General features: G+C 37.5%; 1 protein-coding gene and 1 long non-coding RNA gene across 4 annotated transcripts in view; one reads left to right on the forward strand and one right to left on the reverse strand.

Annotated features, from left to right (window-relative positions):
- Positions 1-27,003, reverse strand: part of LOC134675908 (uncharacterized) — a 369,748-nt gene that overhangs the window by 19,766 nt on the left and 322,979 nt on the right. The window lies entirely within an intron of this gene.
- LOC134675974 (uncharacterized) overlaps positions 1-27,003 on the forward strand; it is a 159,950-nt gene that overhangs the window by 1,293 nt on the left and 131,654 nt on the right. The window lies entirely within an intron of this gene.

Consider the following 27,003-nt stretch of genomic DNA (forward strand, 5'->3'; position numbering starts at 1 on the left):
CCGGGTGAGCCATACACTTTGATGATATAAAAGCAAATTAATTTTCTACTTACATACTCGTACATACATATTTACCAACAAAAATTTATTACATTAAAACAATCATAAGTACATAGGCAAAAGGGTTAGGTAATACATATGTGGGTAGGGTAGAAAAGTGGTTTCAATCGATGTGTGGAAGGGCGGCACCGTCGTCGAACCCAATACATACATATTTACCTACATTGAGTTTTAGAGATGAAGTTTTATCCTTACTTTAAGCTTTGCCTTGGTCAATTACTTAATATTTGATAAAATATACGAGTAGTTAGTAGAGAGAGTTCAATACACTATTTACTGTTTATTTGTCTTATTTTCCAACACTAAAACTATCATAATTAACATCCGGCTACAATGCGGCCATCTTGAAAAGCCTGCTGACGCTTTAATGAAACTGCCGACTTGCAGATTAATGAAATGAAAATGGCGGCAGAATTTCCAAGTGCCCATGCTGGAATGCAATTCGAAACATGACCTAAGTACAGTTGATATTAAATTTTCGAATTAAAAGCTTTACTGAACAATACCACTGACCTTTAACCAATTGTTTTCAACTGTCATTTGAGGGTTTTCCGAAAACATTTACATTTCATCCATGTCTTCAAAATATTGACTTCTAGGGCTCATTTCACTCGGAATATATGAAAAAATTTGTCACAAGATTTCCTTTCCCGATCGTCACATTTTTGTATACTTGATTTTTTTTTATTTGTATGAACGTGACGCACTGGAAATATAGGTATTATTTCATACAAAATTCTGGAACACATTTTTTCATGTAGGTACAAACGATTTTGAGTAAAATGAGCCCAAAAAGTCAATATTTTGAAGACATGAATAAAATATAGGTACCTTGTTTTTTGGAAAACGCTCATTTACATAGGCACAATTTGAAATAAATATTATATACGCCCTAGAAAAGAAGAGCTCTTACTAGAAACATCAATTACCCAGTGTTTCGCGACCAAAACCACAAGCAAAACTAGTTTAAAAACATGGCCGGCGCAATATATAAAATTAGCCAAGTCGCGGGTAAAGCTAATGCACACGAGAACTCGCAGCCACTAATTATAGAGTAAGCCGCATGGCTCGTGTGTGTTAGCTTTACAGAGCGTTCATACATCTACTTCTAAAGTAACTGTAATGTGGGGATTATTCTTCCTTATCAAGTTACGAAGAGACAGCCCTATTCGAACAATGAGATACGTCAAATACTAGATATGGAAACGATATGGATTAGATATGTCAGTGTCAAACAAGTGTCAAAAGTTACGTATTTGTTTGAAGAAACGTCAATTTTGACACTTGTTTGACACTGACATATCTAATCCATATCTTTTCTAGATCTACTAACTGACGTATCTTAAAGTTGGGATCGGGTCGTTAATAGTTTTGTTAATTGTACCCATTTTACATAATATATGTAGGTAGGTACTAAAATAACAGCAAATTGATACTAACATACTTAAGTTTTTGGCAAAAATTTCATTTTTGGCACAAGCTTTTATCGCTGACTGTACTTGTTTGGTAAATAACTAATGATATTTCATTACATAACTTCTAAAAACTCATTGATACGAGCCGAGGTATTAACCCGCGACCGAAAGCTTGTACCGCTAGACCACCAGCGCTTCGCATTATTTCAAGTGAATCCGAACCCATGGAAGACTATAACTGATTTTATTCAATCGATGGGTATTTTTATGTCCGTACTAGGGCAGCCATTGTGTTTTATTGGTGTTTCATTGCAAATGGCGGTCGCTATGAATTTCGATAGGATGCCATTCGGAATCATGAACGCGGCCGAAATGGCAAATGAAATAATTCAGCTTGATTTAGTTGGAGTGTTGGTATCGTTTTATATTATTAGGGTTTCATACCCAAAGGGTAAAAGTCAGACCCTATTATTAAGACTCCACTGTCCGTCTGTCTGTCACCAGAGTGTATCTCATGAACCGTCAAAGCTAGACAGTTGAAATTTTCACAGATGATGTATTTCAGTTGCCGCTATAACAACAAATACTAAAAAAATACGGAGCCCTCGGTGGACGAGTCCGACTCGCACTTGTTCGGTTTTTATTAAAGTAGTATTTTTGATCCTACGTACCTACTTACTTATTGCACTATTTCCTTTAACATTTTTCGATTTCTCTGTATTAATATTAATATTATTACGGCCACCATCCTACTAACCCGGAGTTAACCCGTCAAATCGTTAACCCTTAAATGCATGATTTTTTCTTTTTGCCCGAAATTAATATATGTATCACATAATTGTTTGCTGATTCTAGGAAAAATAGTAAAAAAGATATATATAACTTTTTCACTGCGAAATCAGTGTTAGAAGTTGAATTGGCTAAATCATATTTATGTGTGACGTTCCTCGGAAAAAGGTACCTTATGGCGGCTGGCGCTTACAGCGCTTATAGCGCCACAATAATATTGGAGCGGCGTTAATAATAGCGTAAGCGCCAACCGCCATAAGGTACCTTTACGCGTGGGACGTCACATGAAATATGTAATTTTCAGTAATAGATGTATGAAATTTTTAACTACCATTAGAAAGGTAGGTACACTATTTGTGATATACCTATGACAAAGTTTTTAAATATAAAATAATGACATACCCCGAAAAAACCGTTCAAAATCACATACTAAAAATTTTCAACTTGTGGATTTTTCCAAGCTTGCCGACTTTTCATCTTAAAACGAATGTATTTTTTATAAATTAAAAATATTGCGTAAATTTAACCCTTAAATCATCACCCCATTAATTGACGTTTGATATAAAGGTGCGTTCAAGGACGTAAGCCTTTTTATTTTAAAACTGTGAGCTGTCTCATGCTTTGTAGACATTTGGCAACACTATGCATTTATGGGTTAACCCAGTGTCAAATTTTGTACTAGTAACTCCAAGTGCAAGTGGCACTTATTGTTGTATACTTATGTATTTAATTAAGCTATCAAGATATTTTCAAATATGCATATTTATATGACACTTCATGTCACTTACTACAAGACAAACAATTCAGCTGACAATAATTCAACCTAATAACAGCTGTCGTTTAGCATAAAATGGGTCATTATCTATGAAAAGGTACCTTATTGTCGATGGCCCTTACGCCGCACAGCGTCGCGCGGCATTGTATTTATATCGGAGCATCGTTAATAATGGCGTAAGCGCCATCGACAATAAGGTCCCTTTTCATATCATCATCATCATCATTCTAGCCTTCAGTCGCCCACTGCTGAGCATAGGCCTCTCTTCGTGTACGCCACTTATCCCGGTCCTGAGCTAGTCTCATCCAAAAGTGCCCCGCAATTTTCCGAATGTCATCCACCCAACGAGCCAACGGACGCCAGGCGCTTCTTTCATCCGAAAGTGGCCACCAATCCGTCAACCTTTTGGTCCACCTGCCATCACTCTGCCTAGCAACATGTCCCGCCCAACTCCATTTAAGCTTGGAGATGACGTCACCCACGTCTCGCACCTTGGTGCGGCGTCGGATTTCGACATTCCTCACTCGGTCTTGCAGTTTAATGCCGAGCATGGAGCGCTCCATGGCTCTTTGTGCTACTCGTATTTTATGCACAGCCCCCCTAGTGAGCGTCCATGTCTCGGCACCGTATGTCATGGTGGGCAGGACACATTGATTAAAGAGGCGAGTTTTCAGGCATTGTGGAAAGTTTTCAGATTTGAGGATGTCCGCAAGTTTGTTGAATGCCGCCCAACCCAACTGGATTCTTCTGGTGATCTCCTTTTCCTGATGTTTTTTGTCGAAAGATAGAATATGTCCAAGATACACGTATTGCTCGACCACCTCCAGCTCTTCGTCTCCCACCGTTACGGTGAGATTCGAATTGCCAGTGATGTTCGTCATAACTTTGGTCTTGGACATATTCATCTTAAGACCTACCTTTATAGAAGCATGGTATAGTCCTTGAATCATGCTTTGAAGATCATCCAGGGACTCGGCAAACAAAACAATATCGTCGGCGAATCTCAAGTGCGGCAAAAAGACACCATGGATGTTAATACCGGTCTTGTCCCATGCAAGCGTTTTTATGACGTCTTCTAGTACCGCCGTAAAAAGCTTGGGTGAAATGGTGTCTCCTTGTCGCACGCCCCTTTTGATGGATATCGGGTCGCTTGTCTTGTGAAGATGAACTTGCATGGTTGCCGAGCCGTACAGCTCCCGAAGCAAATCAACATAGCGCGCATCTATTGAACAGCGATGAAGAGCGTCAAACACGGCCCAATGCTCGACACTGTCAAAGGCCTTCTCATAATCGACGAAGGCCATGCACAAGGGCCGGTTGTATTCGTGACATTTCTCCATCAGCTGTTTTACCGCGTGAAGGTGATCTACCGTAGAAAATCCGCTTCGGAAGCCGGCCTGCTCGGGAGGCTGGCACTCGTCAAGGTTACGAGTGATGCGGTTGCAGAGGACTTTGGAAAAAAGCTTGTAAGTATGTGAAAGGAGGCTTATAGGGCGATAGTTAGCGAGCTTTGAAATGTCTCCTTTTTTGTGTATGACTGTGACGATGGCAGTTTTCCAAGACTCTGGAGTTCGAGTATCCTGTATGACCTGGTTAAAGAGTTTTGCGAGGATATTAAGGGCAGGCTCGCCACCAGCGCGTAGTAGATCGGCTGTTATGCCATCTTCACCAGGAGATTTGTCAGCTTTCATATGGTACAAAGCATTTCTAACTTCGCTAACTATTATTGGTGGTATGTTATTGTCTTCTATGTACGGTACGGGTGGTGCTCTTACATCGGTTGTGGTTGACGTTGGCTTTCCGGCATGCGAGGAGTATAGGTTTTTGTAGAAATTTTCAACTATGTTAACAATTTTGTCCCGATTTGTGACTAAATTGTTATCATCGTCTTTAAGTTTCACTATTTCCTTTGTACCTGTTTTTAACTTTCTTCTAAAAACTTTTGGACCTCTGTATTGTTCTATTGTATTTACTATGATTTTAGTGTTGTGTTTCCTTAAGTCTTTTCTAATTGATTTACTTATTGTTCTATTAAATTTTTCTATTTCTCTCTGATCTGCTATTGTGATATGTTTCAGTCGCTTTCTTTCTTCCAGTAGTGCCAGCGTCTCGGGTGTTAACTTATCTTCCTTCTTTCTTCGTTTGCCGAGGTGCTTTTTAGCCGTATCTGTCATGGTCTTAATCAGCAAATTATTTATGTGGTCAACATCGAGGTTCTCCTCTTCCAGACCGTCGAATTGATTTTGGAGGTCTACGCGGAATTCTTCCTGAAGTAGAGCAGTGTCTTCCTTATAATATCTGATGGAAGTGGCAACCATTCTTGCTCGCTCTTTTTTCAGGTTAAACCTCAATGTTGCCCGCACTAGCCTGTGGTCACTGCCGGTCCTGAAGTTTTTAAGAACGGTTACATCCGTGACTACATCTTTGCGGGAACTTATAATGTAGTCTACTTCGTTCTTTATCTTGCCGCCAGGGCTAGCCCAGGTCCACTTTCTTGATGCACGCTTTTGAAAGAATGTGTTCATTGCGTAGAGATGTTTTTGTTCAAGAAAGTTGACTAGAGTTTGTCCCCGGTTGTTGCGAGTCCCCAGTCCAAACTTGCCGACAGATTTTTCATTGGGTAGCTGTGGCCCAATCTTGGCATTAAAGTCACCAATTATAGTGTAGTACTGGCACGGACATTCATCAAGAGCTTTTTGTATGTCGTCATAGAAGGTTTCCACTTCTTCCTCCGTACGGCCCGAGGTTGGTGCATATACCTGGATTATTTTGATAGAGTAGTGTTTGTTCAGTTCCAACACTACAAAACAGACGCGGGTTGATATGCTTTGTTGTCTTTTCATATATGACGTCACAAAACTAAATAATGTTTAAAATATAGCATTATACACGTTCGAGTATGTATGTTGGTCTGGTAAATGGTGTGGCAAGCGACATGTATGATTGAAAACCTCTTGAGTTTGTAAAGCTTTCTAACTAAAAGCTTTTGAAATTGAATTGTTCAGATAAGTTTTATTATAAATCTAATTTAATACGAGAAATGGAGTAAATTTAGGTACTTATTGGTACTTATCTCAAGTAGAAAGTCTTGTCACGACAAATTGGAGCACTTTTTTAGAATGTGTTAGTAATATATAATAAATAAAATACGAGTAGATTGGTTGTAGGTACGTTGCGTCGCCTCCAAAAGCACAGCCACATGTAAACATGTTCTTAATAAGTACTTAGAAATCCAAAAGATTGGTAAAAAACGGCCAGGTGCGAGTCAGACTCGCGCACGAAGGGTTCCATAACTACCATTACGCAAAAAACGGCAAAAAAATTACGTTTGTTGTATGGAAGCCCCACTTAAATATTTATTATATCTGTTTTTAGTATTTGTTGTTGTAGCTGCAATAGAAATACGTCTTCTGTGAAAATTTCAACTGCCTAGCTATCACGGTTCATGAGATACATGTCAAATTGTAGTGGTAACCATGGTTACTCCAGATTTAACCGGTTAACCCCGGGTTGAATGGTGCAAGTGATCCCCAAGCCATACAATTTTAATATTGCAACTTAATGCTCTCAAATACCGAGCTAGTTTGAAAACGCTCCGTTCCACAACTTTTTCAATTACATTCGAATCATTTGCGCAACTTTGCCTGCGTTGTTCAAGTTTGTGACAATCTGCGGATTGCCTTCATTTTATGCTTCTTTTTATTAACCTACAGGGTTTCATAAAAGAAGGCTGTTTTGAGGCCGAGGGAAATCTTTTTTACAGGCTTTTTATTAACTTGCTATGTACCTAATTAACGATTATGTAAGTACGTATAAATGTAACGATATGAATTAGATATGTCATACTGACACACTGCCCATCGGCAGATTTTTTGGGGGACATTTTTATTTATTTATAGGCCCTTTATTTTAAGTTTATTTATAGATAGTTTATATTATTATTCTTATCTTAATAGAATAGAATAGAATATATTTTTTATTTCTTATTTAATGTTTTATGTATAATTAACTGTGTTTCATTACAATAAAACTCATTACTCGTCATACTGACATATCTAATCCATATTAATTTCTAGACGTAATATTTGGCGTATCTTACAAGGTTCGAATCGGGCCGATAGTTAAAGGGGTCCACTGATTAACAGTCCGCCGGACGGTATCGGCACAGATTAATAAATAATCGGCCTGTCAGTTAGGACAAAATTTTGACAGTTCCGAACAACTGACAGGCCGATACCGTCCGGCAGACTGTTAATCAGTGGGTCCCTTAAGATAATCTCCAAGCATAGATAGTAACTGATAATGTATTTGTAGAGCCATAAGAGCGTGTCAATATATTTTTGCGGCCTTCGAAGAGTAACATATTATTGCAGGTGACTGTACAGTACACAGGATTGTTATACCATTTAGGGCTCTTGCTATATTGGAAACTATATATCGTAAGTATTGTAGGGTCCTATAGCTAAATAGCTAGGATCCTAAATGGCGCTACAATCGCACCGTGATGGTAACAAAGATACGATTTGGTTATATTTGTCCACTGTGTATCTATTTTAAACAGAAGCATAATTAATCAAGCAAATAAAATATAATAATTTATTTTATTAATGTTTGTTGTTATAGCGGCAACAGAAATACATCATGTGTGAAAATTTCAACTGTCTAGATACCACAGTTCACGAGATACAGCCTAGTGACAGACTCTCTCTCTCTCGTTTTTACCCTTTGCGTACGGAACCCTAAAAAGGCTAACCCAGTATTTTCATAGAAAAGAAAGAAAATTCGATTAATTACAAGAGCAAGGCCCATTCCCACTTCCAGGATCAAACACCAATTCACCCGAACATAAAAAGAGTAATCCGCCATCTTGGATCCCCTTTGTCGGGCTGCCATTGGTTACTTGATAAATGTTACCCATAAGCTACGTGACTAATGATATATAGATATCGAGGCCGATTGTGAATTCATAATTTGATACGGTTTAATCCTTAAGGCCCATTTACACCATTACACTAACCCGGGGTTAACCGGTTAAACCTTGAGTTACTATGGTTACCAGTACAATTTGACACTGGTTTAGCAGTTTAACCGGTTAAACCCGGGTTAGTGGGATGGTGCAAGTGGCTCTTAGGGTACCATTCCATTTCTGACCGCAGCTGCACTACTAGTACGAACGCGTCGGTGTTTAGTTAATTTCCATAGTAAAATGAACGGTAGTGCTGCTGTCGTTGGATATGGACTGTCACCTTTACGGTACAGATTAAAAAAATACACGATACAAGCCGATAAGTAAAAATTACTCATCCAGCCGCTGCCAGGCGTGTCTCACTCCGCGATTTCGTCGCTTTGCTACAGGTACATCCGTTCCACACCAATTTTGATGGCTAGCCATAAGCCGCGCGTGGCGCTGTCGCCACCTAGCGGCCATATCTGTCCTGACAGACGCGTTTGTTAGAGAGTGAGTCTTCTGTACCTATAGCGGAGGCAGTTATAAAGTTGACCCAAAATTTTTTTATTAAGCTATGAGCTTCATCACATATGTTCCTTGAGTAATTCTAAGCATTTCAAGCCTGGGAGGCAATAAGAAATGTGTGTCTACTCGGATTTGTAATGGATTCAAACTTTCAACCCCTTTTTAACCCTGTTAGGGGATGAATTTTACAAAACGCTGAAATTACTTTTCCTGTCTTTTAATAATATCCCCAAATACAAAGATTCAAGTCCCGCGTTCGAAAATTTTTTTGATATCCATACAAACTTTCAACCCCTTTTTCACCACCTTAGGGGATGAATTTTCAAAAACGCTGAAATTAGTTTTCTTGTGTTTTAATAATATATCGTTTTACGAAGTTTCAAATTCCTAGCTTAAAATAAAACTTGAACACCATACAAACTTTCATCCCATTTTTAACCCCCTTAGGGGTTGAATTTCTCAAAATCGCTTCTTATCTTTTGTACACTTTATAAATGTAATCTAGTGTGCAAATTTCAACTTTCTATCTTTTGTAGTTTCGGCTCCGCGTAGCAAAAATCTCCAACCAAATTTTTCACCTTTTTACGTTTTTCTTATAAAATTACTATGAAACTGAAAAAAACAAATATCAGCAATGAATTCTACGTCTTTGGTTTATACGAAAATGATACCAAACTTGCCCTAGTACCCACCAGGATCAGAATATTTTTTTTTTAAAGATGACGGGTGGCGGCCGTATTTGTACCCCACCCTCCCCCCCTCCGCAGGCTAGAAATGCTTAGAATTACTCAAATATCAGATGTGATGAAGCTCATAGCTTAATAAAATTTTTTTGGGTCATGTATGGCAGCGTTACATAACTGATTCCAGTACTAGTACGATTATTTATTCTGTGCCGTTGCCTCTAAAAACCATATCGAATTTTAAAATCAGCATTGACGTCCAGAAGTTACGTGACGAATGATATAGAGGTAAGTCAAATTGTCGTTTTCAGATATTAAAGTGACAAATTGGACAAATGGAACGTTGTTTTAACGTTTACGAACAATAAAATGGAAATTTAATGAATGTTTCGTTGCATTAACGATTCATTGTCAAATAAACATGGTTAAACATTATAATGAAGAGGTAAAATTTACATTTTGTAATTATTAATCAGGATTTCAAAGTTTACCAATGGTTACTAAATAGGTAGGTGGTATATTTGTAACCGAAATTATATCAATTGATTTTGTCTCGAAAAAACATCGTCATCATCATATCAGCCAGAGGACGTCCACTGCTAGACATAGGCCTCCCCCAAAGAGTGCCACAATGACCGGTCTTGCGCCATCGCCACCCGCATCCAGCGGACTCCCGCGACCGCGTGAAAAACATGTGACACATAAATTGTCAGGAAGAAAATTGAAGTCAATAGGTACTACATCGTATTATGATATTATTTAAATAATCATAGGCATATATAATTATTATCTGCTAAGTATATCACCAAGGTCAGATTGAGTTTACCCATATACCTACAGCATTAATATTCCTTTATAAAAAAAGATTCCGACGAATTGAGAACGTCCTCCTTTTTTGAAGTCGGTTAAAAATGTAATAAATGTACTTTGTTCACGATACAATATTTGAAGAGACAAAATACGTACAATATTTTGTGTGCTGAAACAGAATGTCTAACCTCCTTCTAAATAAAAGTCGTAAGTTAAAAAATAAAAACCGGCCAAGTGCGAGTCGGACTCGCACACGAAGGGTTCCGTACTATCTATAAAAACGGTCACCCATCCAAGTACTGACCCCGCCGGACGTTGTTTAACTTCGATCAAAAATCACGTTTGTTGTATGGGAGGCCCACTTAAATTTTTATTTTATTCTGTTTTTAGTATTTGTTGTTATAGCGGCAACAGAAATACATCAACTGTGGCAATTTCAACTGTCTAGCTATCACGGTTCGTGAGATAGAGCCTGGTGACAGACGGACGGACGGACGGACAGCGAAGTCTAGTAATAGGGTCCCGTTTTACCCTTTGGGTACGGAACCCTAATTAAAGCAGCAAGAATCCGTACGTTTTAATTAAACTAAAGTATTTCTTCTTTAGCTCAATTAAACGTTCAATTCAATTGCAATGGACGAGGCAATTGCCACATTTCTTTGTATCGATACTTGAAACGTCCATTTTCAATTGGTAACATTCAATTTGCACTTTCTCTTTTAATTAGATTTTTTCGTGAATATTTCATGATATTATTTCGTAGATATGTTTTTTTTATGAAGGATCTAATGTATGTATGTATATACATATTCCGGGGATCTCGAAAACGGATCTAACGATTTTGATGAAATTTGCTGTTTGATTTTCGGTGGCGATAAATCGATCTAGCTAGATCTTATCTCTGGGAAATTGCGCATTTTTGAGTTTCTATGTTTTCCAAACAAAGCTCGGATTCCCAGATATTGAGGGCCCGATTCGGATTATGAAATAGACATCTATTAGACATCAGCAAGATACGATAACGATATGTTTAAAATCTAACCTGTCAAATTTGACATTTACGCGATTCTGGAGATACTCTTGAACAATTTCCACAGGATATGACTTAGAGATCTAATCCACATCTAATAGATACCTTACTCTATCTAACGTAAAAGTGACATTGGTTGCCCGAATTGCGCTGCAAAAGAGAACTAGTTGATATCTAAACTATAACGTATCTAGAATGTATCTAGTACGTGTCGTCTCTAATGAATTGAAGTTCGAATACGGCAGTGAATCACTAATTCACGAAACGATTAAACAGCAATTAGCTATAACTACATAAAGCGTAGGTAATTCAATGGAAACACCTAAACAAAAACTAAGTTCACTTAAACGTCTGCAATTACGAGTGCTTTGGCGCCTGTACTGTTGGCAGGGAATATGTACAGTCAGACACAAAATGTAGCTGAAACTACAGCAGGCGTTCTTTTGAAAATAATGCAGTTCGAAATTAAACTTTCTTGGGACATACTGCCGTATTCTAACTTCAAGATATTCACAAGAGACGACACGTACCATCTAGATCAACTAGTTCTCTTTTGCAGCGCAATTCGGACAACCAATGTCACTTTTACGTTGGATAGCGTAAGATATCTATTAGATGTGAATTGGATCTCAAAGTCATATCCTGAGGAAATCGTTCAAGAGTATCTCCAGAATCGCGCAAATATCAAATTTGTCAGGTTAGATCTTAAACATATCGTTATCGTATCTTGGTGGTGTCTAAAAGATATCTAATAGAGGTCTATTTCAAAATCCGAATCGGGCCCATATTTTAAAAATATTTAGATCACAACGGTTACACTCACTTGCATTTTTAGTAGGTAGATATTGGCGACATGTTTCGGGTCCGTCGGAGGTCCTTCTTCAGTCTCGAGTGCTCGCGGCGGCTGCAATGCGTGCAATGCGTGCGCCGCGCTTCACTGCTCGTTGCGCGTGTTGATCGCTGAGGAAGGACCCCCGACGGGCACGAAATGTCGCCAATAACGACTAAAAATTAAAGTGCGTGTAACCATTGTGATCTAAATCTGATACTGTCGTTATGAATATTTGCGTTGTTTTTGCTTTTGAAAACTTATAAATACTCATGAAATACTTACACAAGAAATATCTATACTTACTGAGGAAAATCTTTAAACAAAAACTATTCTTTCCGGGAGTCAAAGCCAGGACCAGGAGTATAGCAGACAATAAGCTATTTTGACATTGTCTGTTCGTCCTCATACCAGAGGTATATATAACTCCGTATAAGATAAATAAAGTCTAAGAAAAAAACGTGCCTCGGAAATCAAGAAAAAGTCATTCTCGAATAGATGGCGCACACACCTTTGGCCCATTCTCGGCTAGATGGCGTTGATGACACCGTTTGATATTTAACAATTTTAACACATATCAGTGATAGAACATGGGTCAGTACGGAACAATAAAAATTAAAAATCATTTATCCGTAAACATATTTTGATTAATTTATAAATTTTCAATTTTATTTTAAGTTTTAATCGTGTGTCGATAGATGGCAGTAAATGTACCGTGACTACAAAATTTACTTTGGCAATAGCCCTCTATACTATCTATTCTCTTTGCTCATACTTATACCTTTCTACTTAGTTCACAACTAATACATCAATTTGACAGGAAAATTCTGCTCCATACCTGTAACAAAAAGAAAATATACGTTAGGGAGGTTAAAAAAAAAGTATGGAGTATGTGTAAGTAGTTGAAACTGACCTAATTTAATAATAAGGATCCAAAAAAGGACGTTAAAAATTTGTGCTTATTCTTATTACGTAACGCAAGTACCTAATGTTAAAATTGTATGGATTTTTAAATTGCTCAAGATATTTCAGAGCGTTTCTTATTTTATGATCTCTTCCAAAAACCATCATTTATCTCGACTTCATGGAGTGTTGCCAAATTGTTTCAGCAATTTTTACGATTCTAGCGTGAAAACGGAAGATTTTAGCGCCAAGGCTACCTTCACATTTTATGCGCTACACATCTAGAGATGTGTGAGAGGGACATCCTGCCGTATTCGAACTTCAAGATATTCACAAGAGACGACACGTACTAGATCCAGTCTAGATACGTTATAGTTTAGATATCAACTAGTTCTCTCTTGCAGCGCAATTCGGGCAACCATCAATGTCACTTTTACGTTAGATAAAGTAAGATATCTATTAGATGTGAATTGGATCTCTAAGTCATATCCTGTGGAAATCGTTCAAGAGTATCTACAGAATCGCGCAAATGTCAAATTTGACAGGTGAGATCTTAAACATATCGTTATCGTATCTTGGTGGTGTCTAAAAGATATCTAAAAGATATCTAAAAGAAGTCTATTTCAAAATCCGAATCGGGCCCATAGTCACGTTCGAGCATAGCGTTGTCTCGCTTACATACCAGAGTAAGAGACGCACGTGATAACGATAGTAAAATTGACAACATTTAGATATCATTTTGACATCCATGTCGTAAGTTATTGGCCTTCTTTACCATTTGTTTTCTAAATAATACTCATTATCTTTTGGCATTATCGCTACACATCGGAAAACGCATGTTATCAGCAACGGCGTAGCGCTTTCGAATGTAGCTTATTTAATGAAAAGCCTTACATTAAAAGCCTTTGTTCCTAAAACTCTTTTCTCACTCACTGTACTCTCCATTTTGCTAATTTTGCTCAAAAGCACGGCACAGGCAAAGCTCCTTTGAATTTTAAAGCAAGTTACATGTACTTAGTTAATTATCTACTTGTTGATATTTAGCAGGGATGTTGCGAATATCCGCATCCGCGGAACATCCGCATTATTTTCAACATCCGCATCCGCATATGATGCGGATGTCGACCAAGTCAGTAACAGGAACGTATTAGCGGCGGCGCCGGCGGCGTAAGTGCTAGGTAATTTCGTCATTATATATAACGAAAACGTCTAGATCCCGAAAAGTCGGCCAAGTTACTGTTTATTAAATAAAACGCACCTATATTCTTGCTCAAATACTAAACGTTTCGTTTTTTTAAAATAAAAAATGCTGAAAATGTAATACATATTTGACTTTTTTTAAGAACCAAATCTTCACATCCGCATCCGCGGACATCCGCATCCGGATGTCAAAAAATCTGCATCCGTAAATCCCTGATGTTTAGTATCGAGCACAGTTGGGTATAAGGTTTACTTGTCTGGCTTTTAATTATTACTATGCTAAGTTCGTGTTAAAAGCATGCAACTTTGCCTTGGAGTGCAACTTTGCACGTAAAGAAATCAAGTACAATTACTTGCACACCATTTAAACTGATTAAAGTTTTTCCCTTTTCTTACGTATTTTAAACGACATTCATTTTTAATACTCTTTCTTATAAGTACATACCAAGCTAACTCTGCGTTGGATTTGGAATAACAAAGTGTGACACTGTCATTATTAATGTCAAATTTCTATAAAAAATATGACGTTTATGAGAAGTGGGGGCACTTTGTTCTGGCCAAATTGGTGCATAGTTAGCTTGGACGAACTCTATTGGTATCATCTTAAATGCACGTGCTTTATTATTCGTGACAAAAGGGCTGATTAAAGCCATCATCATCATATCAGCTAGAGGACGTCCACTGCTGGACGGATCTATATCTGAATCCCTAAAGTCTTTTCTCCTATCATTTATTTATTTATTTATATAAGCCTATACGGTGTCCCACTGCTGGGCAAAGGCCTCCCCCCTTGATTTCCATTCGACTCGATTTTGGGAAATCTCCGGCCAGTCGTTAAGATATGCGTCCAGGTCGTCCCGCCATCTCCGTCTGGGCCTACCACATCCTCGCCCGTCTTGCGGCACCCATACCGTGGTTATTTTGGCCCACCTCTGTGGGTGCATGCGGCAGACATGGCCGGCCCAGTCCCATTTCAGCTTGGCGGTCTTAGTTCCAACATCGGTAATGCGCGTTTTTGAGCGCAGCGTAGAGTTACGGATTCGGCCAATCCGTTTTACTCCTAGTATGCTGCGCTCCATAGCTCTCTGGCAAACCTTCAATTTGGTCTTTTGCGCCTCGGTGAGCGACCACGTTTGAGCACCGTAGGTTAGGACAGGCAGAATGCACATGTCGACGAGTTTCCGTTTTAAGGTCAGAGGAAGGTCGCCCTTCATCAGCTCCTTCATAGACCAGTAGCTCCTCCACGCGTTTTGGATCCGTCTTTCGACTTCTTTATCCTGTCTATGGCTGAAGGAGACTAATTGGCCCAGATACGGGTACTCGTCGACATAATGTATTGTCTGCCCATCTATGGGGGAGGTCCACGTTTTGTGCTGTTGGTCATTATTTGCGTTTTGGTCCTGTTCATTGTAAGACCAACTTGAAGGCTTGCTGAGCTTAGGTCTTGGAGCATTAGTTGGAGTTCTCGGGCTGATGAGGAACAGTACAATGTCATCGGCGAAGCGGAGATTTGTTAGTCTTGTTTTCCCAAGGGACCGCCAAGCTCCTAAATACTCCTATCATTGCATTCCCTAATATTGTTAGTCATAATGATCAGTTGTCCTCACACTAAAAACCCTAATTTTGTTTTCCCTAACCTAACTTAACCTATCCTAATGTTATTAAGCATTAGGATAGGTTCTTTTTTGCGAGGGTCGCAGTTCTAACCCTAACCTAACCATTTTTCAGAACCTTACATTATGGAAAATAATCGTTATGACAATTGATCGTTAGGGCATGTGCCCATTAGGACAAACCAGTTAGGGCAAGTGACTTTAGGACAAACGTTGTTAGGGATTCAGAATGACACCCCTGCTGGACTAGACCTGATTCAATACAGATAAGCTGATGAGTACCTACATATTTTGAAATATAATATTAAAATATCGCTGTTTTAAACTTTCTGAAAAATAACTCTCTCACAAATAATGACATCAAATACGTCAAAACGTTGAAACGTCTTCTCCCCCGGAGATTGAAAAACTGGCGCGTAAAAACGAGACTAACTTTTTAATTACAATGTCTGCGGCTGGCGACGGCGACAGTCTTTCAGCCAGGCTTGCTGGGAACTTAAAAAAAGTCTGATCTACCAGTGAAATGAGGTTGTTAAATGAGTCTTGTTTGTTGATACTTATACACTTATACAGCGTGTTTTAGGGTTCTGTACCCAAAGGGTAAAACGGGACCCTATTACTAAGACTCCGCTGTCCGTCCGTCCGTCCGTCCTTCCGTCTGACAGTTGAAATTTTCACAGATGATGTATTTCTGTTGCCGCTATAACAACAAATACTAAAAAGTAATATTATAAACGGATTAACCGGAACTCTATTTTCAACACCTTCTGCTTCTAATATTAGTTGTAAATTGTTGTTCAATACAATGTTCGTTGGTCGCCACTTGAGAGACATCTAAATAGTATCGAGTAGCGTTACTGATAATTCCGCTACTCGATCCTAGATGTCGACTATGAAAATACTAATATTTTTGGTACCAAAACTGATGTATGGAGTGAGCACTCTTGTCTTACTATATTTCTCTATGGTAGAAGTGACCCTGCCTATGAAGCCGATGGTCCCGGATTCGAATCCCGGTAAGGGCATTCATTTGTGTGATTGATTGCATAGATATTTGTTCCTGAGTCATGGTTGTTTTCTATGTATTTAAATATTTATATATTATATCGTTGTCTGATCCTTTTTATTTGAGCTTACCATGCCCACCGTGGGGCTTAGTCAATTGTGTAGAATTGCATCGGGGATAAAAACAAAGTAACACATTTAAATTAAAAACTAGTGATGTACCGACTATTGATTTGGCCGACTAGCCGACTAGCCGACTAATCGGCGCTCGAAAGGCCGATTAGTCGGCCGACTAGTCGGCTAGTCGGCCAGATCATTAGTTTCGTATAAGTTCTGGTGAAAAACAATAGTTTTGCTCCTTTGATTGCGCTATTCATCATATTAGCTTGACTAAAAGGTGTTCTCTACAGGTTCAAAGACCTATCACAAGAATCCTCGTTCAATTTCTGTCTTTCTTTTATTTTGCGAACCTGAGCAGACCGTCAGTACAGCTTGTAGGAGTATTTCCAAGGCTATATTTCCCGTACGTACTCGCCAGTTAAGAAACTATCCCCTGTGGTCAGCGTCTTTGCGAGCAACGTGCCCTGTCTAAGTCTCTATATTTTGCAATTACATTGTAATAGTTCCCCATGGCTCCACCATAAAAAAAAAAAACTGATTAATAATAAAATTATTTTACTATCGAACTTGCCCATGAAATTACACGAGAATCAGTTGAGTTCGACCTGTAGAGGAAAAAACCAGCCCACCAACATACGATAACGATCAAACGGTCAATTATTTATGGACAAAAGTTTTCGTTTGCAGCTTGAATAGGTATTTTAGTAAAATAGACATAAATCATGTGGTAAATATTGACTGTTGATTTCTTTTTTCTCTGTTTTTCTGTAACTAATAAAGTGCCGACTAATCGGCCATTTTTGCCGACTAGTCGCCGACTAATCGCCGACTACAAATGTGGCCGGATAGTCGGCGACTAGTCGGTACATCCCTATTAAAAACAATAACTACTTAAGTGACAAAAGTTTTCAAATATCATGTTTTAACTAAATAACCATTTCTAAAATTACGATTACACAAACCCTTTTCTCACTAAAGGATAAATTGTCGTTTTACAGCTCGTAAATCGCTCATGATCCCCGATAGAGTAAAAGAGAAATTTTCAGCCAGGTTTCTTCAGGATTTAGCCCGAGGGGACGATTTCAGGTGTGATTTTCAAATTTCGTTTGCAAAGATTCTACCTGCCTTCATTACCATTTAATATAATATTATAAAACGACATTTAACATAATTATTAGGGATGTACCGACTAGTCGCCGACTAGTCGGGAAAGCCGACTATCCGGCCACATTTGTAGTCGGCGATTAGTCGGCGACTAGTCGGCAAAAATGGCCGATTAGTCGGCACTTTATTAGTTACAGAAAAACAGAGAAAAAAGAAATCAACAGTCAATATTTACCACATGATTTATGTCTATTTTACTAAAATACCTATTCAAGCTGCAAACGAAAACTTTTGTCCATAAATAATTGACCGTTTGATCGTTATCGTATGTTGGTGGGCTGGTTTTTTCCTCTACAGGTCGAACTCAACTGATTCTCGTGTAATTTCATGGGCAAGTTCGATAGTAAAATAATTTTATTATTAATCAGTTTTTTTTTTATATGGTGGAGCCATGGGGAACTATTACAATGTAATTGCAAAATATAGAGACTTAGACAGGGCACGTTGCTCGCAAAGACGCTGACCACAGGGGATAGTTTCTTAACTGGCGAGTACGTACGGGAAATATAGCCTTGGAAATACTCCTACAAGCTGTACTGACGGTCTGCTCAGGTTCGCAAAATAAAAGAAAGACAGAAATTGAACGAGGATTCTTGTGATAGGTCTTTGAACCTGTAGAGAACACCTTTTAGTCAAGCTAATATGATGAATAGCGCAATCAAAGGAGCAAAACTATTGTTTTTCACCAGAACTTATACGAAACTAATGATCTGGCCGACTAGCCGACTAGTCGGCCGACTAATCGGCCTTTCGAGCGCCGATTAGTCGGCTAGTCGGCTAGTCGGCCAAATCAATAGTCGGTACATCACTAATAATTATATATATATGTTAAATGACATTTAACATATATATGTTAAATGTCGTTTACACATATAAGTATGTGACGAGCGAGGGTATCCCTCGGCTATATCACTAGCTTCATCATCATCATCATATCAGCCAGAGGACGTCCACTGCTGGACATAGCCTCCCCCAATAGGTACCTACAAAAATTAAAAAATAAGACACATTTTTGTGAGCCAACTTTTTATCCTTTACATTGGACTATTAGAATAACAAGAGGACCCTTGTACTCCAATAGTCCAATGTTTTACTGCGGATCTTATCCGAGGCATTTTTCCTATTAACTATTTAAACATTTAAAACCATATTATTTTTTAAACTACTTTAAAATTATATTTTTTACACACGACAAGGGCTGGGGTTTGTCTTTGCAAATATAGTTTCCGTGTGATTTTTATCACAACCTTTTCCCTCCATTAAACCGTTTGAAAATTCAATATTAAAATCTACATTTTGTGTAAGCCCCTCCTCCTAAGGTCTATTATTCTTGAGAACACCGAATAATACCCACTTTTAAAGAACTAGTTCTATAAGTATAATAGAGACTTTAGACATAATTTAGGTCCCTCTTGGCCGCCAGAGAACTATAAATTCCATTTAATGCTTTCCCGCCTTACCTCTAATGTTTTTAAATCGACTATGGTCTATCTTCTAGATAATTCGATTAAACTTAGGTAAAAGCACATTTAAAGTTAGCGTCGTTAGCGCAATATAGATATTACTGCACCAACTTCAGCGCCATCTAGCGTGTTGTTCAATAAACTTTTTCTGTAAAACTATATACACCCGAAAGACTAGGCCAGGCCTATAGATACAATACAACTAATAAGACTAAACTAACAAGATATATCTAGGTACCTATACATTATATACTCATAATAGTCATAATGTAGAATGGTGGATTATTTCCACCGTAGTATCTTTACAAAAAGAAACCTTAAGAACCAGGAAATAAAGTCTAATTCAGAAGTGTTTTTGGGAATTATGTATTCTTCCATTTGGATATATTCACATTAAAGAGCACGGTGTTTAGAAATATTATTTCTGCCATAATATTCATTCAATAAGAAACCTTAACTGTCACACAATAAAGTCTCATTTACATTTGGGATTTATGCACCCTTTCATGATACTCGCTGTCCAACTTTTGACTTAAGTCCCAAGGGACCTATCTCGCTTCTACGCATACGTCTATCCCATTCTCTCGTTATTTAGGATGGTTTAACTTCTATGCTAATGAAGACCTTTTTGTTAAGCTATTTGGTATTTCTGTGATGTCTGCGTCGTTTTATCTGAAAATTAGTTTAATGGAAGGTAAAATAAGTTTAGGGAGAATGTATTTTAGTTTGAGCTAACTAAAATAAATATCTGGAATAATAATAGTTATTTACGATACAAGTGCGGAAAAGAGGAAGCGAATTAACTTTTCGCGCGTGTATCCTACAACGTTTTACAGTACATATGGCCCTTTAAACTTTTGACATATTAACGCACGTAAAGTGCTATTTTACGCACTAGTGCGGGAAAATAGGACCATATGTTACTGTAAAATGTATTTTTACACATTTTTGTACGGTACCTCTAAATTATGTTTAATAACCTACTCTAAATTTTGGTATTCATTCTATATATCTTGGATAAAAAACCTTGTAGAATAGAAATATCCATTACTTTATATTTATAGACCATCAGTTGGATTAAGTTAGTCAAAAAAATCCCTCTTCACAAGTGCTTACTTTTGATTTCAAGTTAGTTATCAGTAAAATTACTTGTGTACCCGTAAATACCATATAAAATTCTTCAGCTAATGGGCCATAGGAAACAAAGCAAACGAGTTGCTTTAACCGTACAAGTAGTTTGTACTCATGTTTATTTTCCCCGCTTGCATAATAGTGTTAGTTTAAGAAAATTATTATGCCACGGTTTGTTTAAAATGTTTATCTTAGTTGTTCTGATAATTACTAGTAGAGATGCCCCGAATAGTGAATTTGGCCGAATACCGAATATTCGGCCCCTCTGTTGGCCGAATACCGAATGTTCGGCATGACATACGAACATTTTCAGTCACAATTATTATGAAAACTGTTCACCAACAAAGCACAAAGTTTGCTAAGATATATTTTTATGTTGAACAGAATTAATGAATTTAGTTAGAGTCAATCAAATAAGACTCATGATAATAATAAAATATTTTGTAATCAACGCATGCTCAAAACGTGCCTTCTTATTTAACTACTTTCCAAGAATACATTTTAAATATTAAATATACCTGTTTATGGTTATTTTTTTGTGTAATTTTTCATTTTAGGTAGGTGCAACAGATATTCGGTATTCGGCCGAATAGTAGGCAATATTCGGCCGAATACCGAAGATTCGGCAAAGTGGCCGAATAGGCCGAATACCGAATATTCGTAGCATCTCTAATTACTAGCTCTAGTATCTCGTTAGGACACAAAGACTTGAGTTAATACAGCCCCCAGCTATTTTCCGATGGCATCGTTACCATTTAGCTTAACGGCATACTTACGAGAATATTGGAATAGTTTAATCGGTATCGTTAATACGTTTAATAGTTTTTTTGTAGAGGAGATAGTAAAAAAAGCCATCTAGTGCTAATTGTGCATTCATTGTTATAATCATAATCATTTATTTGCACATAAAAGGGGGTTTACATAGAGGTGTTTTAAAGTTACATGTCCAAGCCTTTAAGTCTAATAAGTCCTTGTGATTAAGTCTAATAGCATAATCAAAAAGAGCGCGAACCAAGAGGGAGCTGTTGTAATATATACAGACAGCCAGGCAGCACTAAAGGCACTAAAGAAAATATCAGTTACCTCCTCGCTCGTGAGAGAATGTCGAGAGGAGCTCAACTTGATAGGCAAGCAAAGAAGTGTCACGGTGGCATGGGTACCAGGACACCAGGGAGTAACGGGAAACGAGAAAGCAGACGAGCTGGCGAGGATAGGGGCGGAGACGGAATACATAGGTCCGGAACCGGCTCTGCCTATGTCAGCTGATGTCACGAAGGGAGTCATAGAGAAGGTAAAAGAGATGGTAGCACAGAGAGAATGGGTAGAAGAGACTGGATGCAGACAGTCGAAGATGAATGATCAAAGGTATAGACCACAGGAGAACCAGGTATCTTTTGAAACTAGGTAAGAGCAGTCTGAGACTACTGACAGGTATCATTACAGGTCACAATACTCTCAACAGACACCTTAAGATAATGGAAATTAGTAGAGACGCCTCCTGTCCACATTGTGGTAAGGAGGAGACCAGCTTACACTTACTAGCAGAATGTACTATGTACGCGGCACCGCGATATAATACATTCGGTAGAGACACACTAGAAGAAAGCGAACTAAAGGACGTCGAACTCAAAGATGTCCTTCTGTTCTGCAGGAAAACAAGAAGATTTGAGGATAATAGTGTGGGAATGCCGCCGGGACAGTAACCTGCAGCTCCAACTCCAGGGAACCGGGCTGAATGAACGCGACAAGCGATCGACAGCCCGCCTGCTTCCGGCCGGGCGTCCCTACACTACATCTACATCTACAAGTCTAATAGCCTCAACATAATCTAGCTTGTCTGTTTAACCTATCTTTTCGGTTCCTTTTCCTTCCTTTCCTTTCCAGTTCCTATTTGCCAATTTTCATAATCATATAATGTTTGTTCCTTTTCTATGAGACAAAGAAAGTCGGTAACAAAATTTTTGACAACTATTTTTAAATAAACTACTTCTACGCACCCCACTACTAACTTACATTTTTGTGTTAAGTAGGTCACAATATACGCGGTTATCACGCTTATGTGTTGTGTGAGCGAGACAGTGCTACGCACGAATAAAGTGTTATCCCGCTCGTACACCGGAGTGGTGTACAGGTTCGCATCCTGTGTTACTACTTTAAAAATTGATATCTTTTTAAATGTAATGTGACAAAAACTATTTTTACAGACCTACGTTAATAATACTGACATTCTGGAAAATAGAATAGAATAGGTTGTGGCACAAGAGAAATTAATCCAGCTGACACATATCCAATACACATCTGACCTTCACCCACTAATTGGCTTGTACCATGTGGACCCAGAACCGAAATAAAATCTTTACAACGCTGTTAACATGCCCTCCATTATAGCGGCCATTTTTGGGTGTTTTTCAGCTGACATTGATATTGGGCTTAATTTAAATTTTCGCCTCAGCTTTTAGTGACAATTTAGGAACGGTAGGTATGATTTTTTATTTAAGAATGTCTCCTAAGTTAGATAGGTATTAATAACATTTTTGTAAAGGAAAAAAAAGAGTGGTACCAGACCATTACCTTGACATTATATATACCTCAACTTTTCCCCTAAATTAGCGCTTAAAATAAAATAAAAAAATTTAAAAAAAACATACAACCTAATTGATAACCTCCTCCTTTGGGATTTGGAAGTCGGTTAAAAAACCAAAAACTTAGCCGGTCTTAATATATTAGCTAGTTACCTATATCTTTTAAAGAAGACGTTTGTACGTGTGTGTGTTGCTGTCAATATGGGCTAATATATTGCTTAAAGCCCTTGGTGTTAATATGATTTTTTCTTCGTCATGACGTTCATATGATAAGCTACAAAAAACATTAGAAGACTAAGGGATTCGGATCGAAGGTCATTGGCGTGGAGGACTTAACCGTCACAAAAGCGGACCTTCGAATGACTGATACCCTTACTTATATTCGATGCCTGAAGGCTGTGCGGTATGGGGCAAAAAAGCACTTTCTTAAACTCCGAACTAAGAAAAGCGTTTGATAGCAAAAGCATCCATATTCCAAACAATATAGGGTTTGAATTACCATCAATTGTTTAAGGTATATACGACTTTTAGGAACTATATTTCTACCGCCAGGCCTCCCAAGTTTTTGTGGTTATGCTACACGAACTAAAAGGAAATGAAGAACAGTGTAATTGTGTTTCAAATTATGCTTAATTTACCAGCTAGCTCTTTTGTACCTCAAGTGGAAGGTTGGGTTAACCTTGTGATTATTTTGTAACTACATTTTGTGTAATCTATTTTAGTTCCAAGGTAATTCATTTCTAAAAGGGGCCCACTGATTAACGCCGGACGGTATCGGCCTATCAGTTGTTGGGAACAGTCAAAATTTTGTTCTAACTGACAGGCCGATACCGTCCGGCGGACTGTTAGTCAGTGGGCCCCTTTGTGGACTGATAGGAACAAATCTAAACTTAATAGCTAAAGCTGAAAATATGTTAGTACCTTTAAGTTACGTATACTAGTACAATGTAATTGTAGGTAAATATTTTTATGGTCACATTGATTTTAGCAACAAAGTGTAGGCTCTGTTAGTTTATATTTATAGCTATTAGAATTTCACTAATTCTTTTTTGGTGATGATTATCCAATGACAAGCCAAAGTTTTTACATTTTAAAGTCAACTTTATTGGCTGAAAATATTCTCGTACCTTTAAGTTATACTCGCAGCGAAATGATATACATGGAAGTATTCTGTCCGCTCAATTATGACCCAACGCAAACTACCCCGCGATAGGCGGTACTTACAAACTGCTCATTTGGCAATCTCAGTACGCGACAGAGATGACAGTCAGTGACAAATGGCTAAATTGATTTATAAAAACAACGTTTTGTGTAATTAAAAATATATTCATGTGTCGTGAAGTGGTGCAGAAGTTATTTTAGTTAATACCAAGGACAGTGGAATCACTTTTCACTTGTAGTAAACAGATAACTTCAGTAAAATTTGGAAAAAACATGACGATTTGTTTTCAATACTACCGTGCTAAGCTAAAACGTAACAACTGCATACGACTTTCATAACAACATACGACTTTTTAAATTGCGAGGATAATAGGGATGGTGTTATGCCAAATGAAGTAGACTATTTTATTAACTTGTGTTTGGTTTAGGTATTTTCTATATAATTGTAAATAAATTACTTCTTACAGATTTGTATTTTCCTTTTTTATTTCATGAGATGGAGCTATAAAAAAACTACCTAGTTATTTCAAATTAATAATCAAATTTGGTTATTGCCATTTTACATTACTTTCCATTCAGATTCCCACAAGATGCTATTCGCAGAGAACTATGGAAAAAAGCGTCCAATTAGAGAGACATGAAATTGAGTGGATGCCTGGCAAGATATCTAGAATATGTTCTATTCATGAGATATAACCCGTGAGATAATCATACCCGGTCTCCTATATGTAGATAAATTTTTCCTATCATGCTTTCACTGAATTAATTTAACAAATGCACACAGAAAAGAGCGGCAAATTCAGAAAATGTAAGCGCGCGAACGGCTGTGGTCCCATACAAAATTTTCATTTTGCACCTTTTTCTACAGACAAACTTGCTTGACGGGCTATATACATATAAAATATTCTGAACTGAAAGTGGGGATTTATTGTGACTCCGCCTGTTCAAATATTTTTGACCCGATTCTTGTACCTATGTAAATTTTGCAGACTGTATAGCCAGTCCGATTTCTAAGATCAAGTTCGCCATACATTTACTGTGGCGTACTTGATCTTAGAAAAACGGACAGACTATACCTGAACGTGACTTCGCACTGCCATACAGATATATAATAAAATATACAAAATACTTATTATAGCGGAATACATTTATACAACAATGATATATTTACTTATGTTGAGTTAGTCTGTCATGTCATAACAACATTTTAACTAGTTATCTTTTAATCTGCATTAAATTATTATACGTGAATTATTTGACTGGTTCTTCACTGTATGGCATAAACCTATCCCTGTCCAAGTCATATTCTAATCAAATATGAACCGCGAACTCTAAGCGGCCAGTACGTACAGCAATAAGGTTATTAGCGGATTAATGTCGCTGATTGGTAGTTATTGACATTATATGCATTTCATTTACACTTAGCTATGTACCATTAGAGTAATAAAGATGACTCTTATTTTGTTTACCAGCTTTGATTACAGGCTCTGTAAACGCGTCGTCCTATTTGAATGTAGGCGTAATTGTGTGTGTGTGCTAATTTGGCCCGAGAATTTGAACGGTAATGTTCCTAAAGGCGGTTTCCATACTAAATATATGCGTTCACTGTATACTCGTAAAATGTAATTGTATGTAAATATATGGAGATATTGATTTCAGCAAGCTTGGGAAAGTGTATAGTTCGTTTTTTTTAGCATTAGAAAGAACTTGAAAGAAGGTAAGCGATCTTGGCAAATCTTATAATTGAAAAACGCTTTTAAAAATCAATAACTATTACTTATGAAAGCAGAAGAATATAAATGATCGTATTGATTCATAATTGTTACATATTTGCCGTAACTTATTTTTAAAATGTGTTTTTCAATCAAAAGACACATCAAGATTGTTTACCTAATTTCCAATGCTAAAAAAAAAAACGATGTATAGGCTCGGTAAGTTTATACTTTTTTAGAATTTCTCTAATTATTTTCTGGTGACGATTATCAAATGACAAGTTTTTTCATTTTAAATTCAACTTTTATGGCAAATGCATGCTCGCAAAAGGTCAACATTCACATAAAATTACGTACATACGGGGGTTTAGCTATAAACATACTGTGGACTCATATTTTTCTCGTAAATCTTTTATACACCGAGATCCGATCGACAATGAATGCTTTTATACCGTACATTCAATACGATGAATCGACCATTTTGTATTTCAATGGAACCTTGCTCTTATAAGGCTTCTACGGAGTCAATCAACAACGTGAAAACCAGAAAAGCGGTTTTGTATATTTCAAAAGCTTTCTGAATTAAATATATTTTAGATTTGTAACCTCTCCGTTATAAAAATTGTGATTACTTTGAATCTATTTGATTATTGTATTGTATGTTATTTTTGTATTGTATGTAGGTACCTATATATGTTATTTTTGTATAAAATACTTTATATTTTAGCATACGACTTTATAAATTGCAAGCTTTTATTTAGTTTCACCTGACCGTTGTCTGTCTGTATGTCTGTAATCAACTAATCAAATCTTGCAAGTTAAATTTGATCCACTTCCCGGTTTCCGATTGAGCTGAAATTTTGCATGCATGTATAAATCGGATGACAATGTAATATTATGGTCCCATAGAGCTGATCTGATGATGGAGATAGGAGGTGGCCATAGGAACTCTGTGATGAAACAACGCAACCTAATTGTGTTAGGGGTTTTTAGAATTGTCTCGATGAGTATTAGTTGTCTGTCGTAAGAAAAGTACAGTCAGCGATAAAAGCTTGTACCATGAAATTTTTGCCAAACACTTATTT

This window comes from Cydia fagiglandana, chromosome 23 (genome assembly GCF_963556715.1).
Source record: "Cydia fagiglandana chromosome 23, ilCydFagi1.1, whole genome shotgun sequence".
In the NCBI taxonomy this organism is placed as follows: domain Eukaryota; kingdom Metazoa; phylum Arthropoda; class Insecta; order Lepidoptera; family Tortricidae; genus Cydia; species Cydia fagiglandana.